The following is a 4,648-nucleotide window of genomic DNA, read 5'->3' on the forward strand; positions in this document are numbered from 1 at the left end:
AGTGAAACTGGGGAGCGTTGTGAAAAGCATGTAATTGGCCTTCCAAACAAGCATTTCAGTTCTGAGAAATGCCCATGTGCCCTGAGATTGCTGTAGGGATGAAAGTTAAAAAGCAATGACAGCTGACTGGGAGATCGAATTACAGCAGGTCTCAGAACCTACAACTCAGAACAAATCCCTGTGAAGACGGAGGGAAAAACACTTAGAATAGAGCAGGAACTTGTATTACTGTATGTATTTGGGAAACATAGAAACATAGAAACCCGACAGTACAGAAAGAGGCCATTCGGCCCATCGAGTCTGCACCGACCACAATCCCACCCAGGCCCTACCCCCATATCCCTACATATTTTACCCACTAATCCCTCTAATCTACGCATCCCAGGACACTAAGGGGCAATTTTAACCGGCCAACCAACCTAACCTGCACATCTTTGGACTGTGGGAGAAAACCGGAGCACCCGGAGGAAACCCACGCAGACACGAAGAGAATGTGCAAACTCCACACAGACAGTGACCCAAGCTGGGAATCGAACCCAGGTCCCTGGAGCTGTGAAGCAGCAGTGCTAACCACTGTGCTACTGTGCCGTCCCGGGAAGATACATCAAAATATATGATAGCACATGGGCAATGGATAGCCTTTAAATAGCTCTTATATACTTGACAGCAATTATACATTCCTGCGAGTCACACAAACCCAAGAGAAAAAGTCGATCAACCTTGGCTAACAAAGGAAGTTAAGGATTGTATAATTTTATAAAGAAAAGTCTATAAAGCTGCCAGACGTAGTAGTAAAGTTGAGGATTGGGAGCATTTTAGAATACAGCAAAGGTTGAGGATGAAGGATATAGAAAGGAAGAATGGAATATGAATGTAAACTAGCAAAAACACACAAATGGGCTATAAAGGCTTCTACAGGAAAAGGAAACATTTGGCAAAGAAAAATATGGGTTCATTACAGACAGAGTCAGGAGAGTTTATAATGGGGACTAGAGAAATGGCAGAGAAGCTAAATCATTACTTTCTGTCGGTTTTCATTGAGGGAGATACAATAAATCTCCCAGAGTTAGAAATCCGAGGGATGAGGGAGAATGAGGAATTGAAGGAAATTAGTATAAGTGAGGAGGTGATATTGGAGCAATTAATGGAACTAAAGGTTGATAAGTACCCTGGGACCAAATATTCTACATCTGCGTGTTGAAAGAGGTGATTATGGAGATAGTGGATGCTTTGATGATTCCAAAATTGCATACATTCTGGAATGGTTACTACAGATTGGAAGGTAGCAAATGTCACCCCTTATTTAAGAATGATGTTGCGATGCTGGCATTGGGCTGGGGTCAGCACAGTAAGAAGTCTCACAGCACCAGGTTAAAGTCCAACAGGATTATTTGGAATCACGAGCTTTCGGAACGCTGCTCCTTCATCAGGTGAGTGATACCGAAGCAATCCCTGCCTATATGCAGATAGACAATCGCTAAATGCCTACTAGCAAAATCCTGAGGTTACCATTCACCAGAGACTGAACTGGACCAGCCATATCAATACCGTGGCTACAAGAGTTGGTCAGAGGCTGGGAATTCTGCAGAGAATAAATCACTTCTTGATTCCTCAAAGTCTATCCACCATCTATGAGGCACAAGTCAAGAATGTGATGGAATACTCACCACTGCCCTGGAGTGCAGCTCCAAGAAAACTCAAGAAGCTTGATACCATTCAGGACAAAGCCGCCCACTTGATTTGCACCATGCACCATCTTAAACATTCACTCCCTCCACCTCCGATGCACAGTGGCAGCATAGAATCGTAGAATCTTGGAATCCCTACAGTGCAGAAGGAGGCCATTTGGTCCATTGAGTCCGCACCGACCACAATCCCACCTAGGTCCTCGTCCCATAATCCCACTTATTTACCCTGCTAGTCCCCCTGACACTAAGGGGCAATTTACTATGGCCAATCAACCTAAGCCACACATCTTTGGACTGTGGGAGGAAACCGGAGCACTCAGAGGAAACACAGGCAGACACAGAGGGAATGTGCAAACTCCACATAGACAGCCATCCGATGCCGGAATTGAACCCAGGTCCCTGGTGCTGTGAGGCAGCAGTGCTAATCACTGTGCCACCATGCCTCCCTAGTGTGTGTACTATTTACAGGATGCACTACAGTAACTCACCAAGGCTCCTTCGACAGTACCTTCTAAACCCACAACCTCTGCCATCCAGAAGAGCAAGGGCTGCAAATAACTGGAGACACCACCACCTTTAAGTTCCCCTCCAAGTCACTCACCATCCTGACTTGGAAATATATCTTGAAACTGTATTACCTTCCCTTCACTGTGGCTGGGTCAAAATCCTGAAAATCTCTTCCTAACGGCACTGTGGGTGTTCCTACAACTGATGGACTGCAGTATTTCAAGAAAGCGACTCACCACTACCTCCTCAAAGACAAGGGCAATAAATGCTAACATAGCCAGTAACGTCCACACCCCATGAACAAGTAAAAGGAATAACTTGAGGGTGGAATGGTGCTGACAAACCAGCACGCAGACAAATGGCCTGAAATTATCCACCCACCTCTGTTCTCACTCCCATATTGAGGCCAAAATTCTGCTCCATGTCTCTGAAATTGTGATCAGGTCTCAACCAATTATCTCTATTTGTGCCGCTAGTTTATATACCTTATGAATGCTTTGTGCATTCACGATAGCAAGGAAGATTGGACACAAACAATAATAATTGTTACTTTTGAGAAACTGGGCACTTGTTTGCAACACCACTAACTTCATCGCTAACAATGATTCCACAAAAGTGTGATTAACTTTGAACTAAATTCTCACTTCATCCTCTCCTACTTGCCTCTGCCTGATCCCTAATTATCTCCAGACATCTTCTTTTAAAGTCTTTCACATCTGCACTGTTCCAGATAATCTCATTTTCTCTTCACATTTATTTTTCTGTTGGCCGTTCCAATATAAAATGATATTGGAGTAATATGCTGTGTATAATGTATGTTAGTCATTTTGGAATTGGAATTAGGAGTTTTGCTGCTAGTTTTTTTATGTTGCCGTACAGTAATCCACAGTAAGTATCAGCCTGCTTAACTGGATCAGAATTTGCATGGGATAACTAAGGGCGTTGCATATTGTTGCGACCTACCTATTGTCTTTTGTCCCTTTTAACTCATTTACGGGATGTGGGCATTGCTGGATAGGCCAGCATTTTATTGGCCATCCCTGATTGCCATTGAGAAAGTGGCGGTGAGCTGCTTTCTTGAACTGCTGCAATCCAAGTGGCTCACCTTCTCATAACTGGCTTCAGTTGTTTTATTTAAAGATAATTTGGTACAGAGTGAATTTTTGTTGCATGCTCTTCAAATCTCTGCTTGGAGGGCATGACGTTTATAGAATTCCTGGTGTGATATTTGCAGATCAGTGTGAACTCTGTAGTGACATATTCCTACCCATTGTACAAAGTTGGACTGTGCATGGCAGGCTATAAAATGGATTTGAATGCTAAATTTCAAACCTGAACTCAGGATAAATGATAACTGCGGCACAATTAATCGCTGAATACAGGTAACACGTTGATGCAATATTACCAATTTACCAGTGGATCAATCTTTGGTAGTTGAACACTTTTAAAGATACAGATACCCAAAGCCCATTTCAAGTTCTATTTAAAATAACTTTAATTTAAAGACCAACCAAATCACTAAATGCAAAATAGAGGGTTGGATCATGGCACTTGAACCAATCGGATCATTATAAATGAGTGAGTGGACAAACAAATCAGGTGGCTAGATGAGAACACAAAATAATATATATTAAAATGATAATTAAATTATTAATTAATCAAGAGATTAAAGTAACAGAAATAATAAATAATTCAACAGAAAATGTTCACGTTTGTAAATTCAGAAGGATGGTTTGCTTTCCTCTGAAGGTAGACTCTTGATTGATGTACATTTTCTAATTTAAAAAGCTAAAGATATAAATGTGTCAATTGTTACCAAACCATACATTAAAGATTTAAGATTGAAAGTTAATCCAAGTTCAATATCTGTATTGAAGAGCCAGAAATTTAGCAACATCTTAAATAATCGTTCTCTGAGCAAAACCTATGCAAAATTATATTGTAAAAGTTACAGTGAAGGTTTCCAGTCCAACAGACAGCACGATGCCTGGTAGCCATTAAGGAAATCTCAAAGAAAGACCACTGCATTCAGTTAACTAATTATAACAGAGAACTCTTTCTTTTTAAGTTGCCTGCATGCCGTTGTACAAGCGTTGTGTAGATTAAGTTATCACAAATTTGAAGTAATGTGAACTTCAAGGGCAAAAAGTAAAATGAATGTTGATGTTTGCAAAGGCAAAATAAATTAGTACAGAAAAGGTTGCTTTTGTATATTGATGTGAGACAGAGCTCCCTATTTGCTTTTCAAAAGATATAGGAAATCTTTTATTCTTACACAAAAGGGTTAAGTTAAAAAATCAATCATTTCAAGACTTCTCAAAACTCATGGTGAATTCATCTCGCTAGAGTACATTTGTATCTTGAGTAACTGAGTAAGGAACCTACGTGGGTGATTGTTCCTTCAATGTGCCATATTGTGGAAATGAGTGAACATCACACATCAAGCATGACAA

The sequence above is a fragment of the Mustelus asterias genome, chromosome 6 (genome assembly GCF_964213995.1).
Source record: "Mustelus asterias chromosome 6, sMusAst1.hap1.1, whole genome shotgun sequence".
Classification (NCBI taxonomy): Eukaryota; Metazoa; Chordata; class Chondrichthyes; order Carcharhiniformes; family Triakidae; genus Mustelus; species Mustelus asterias.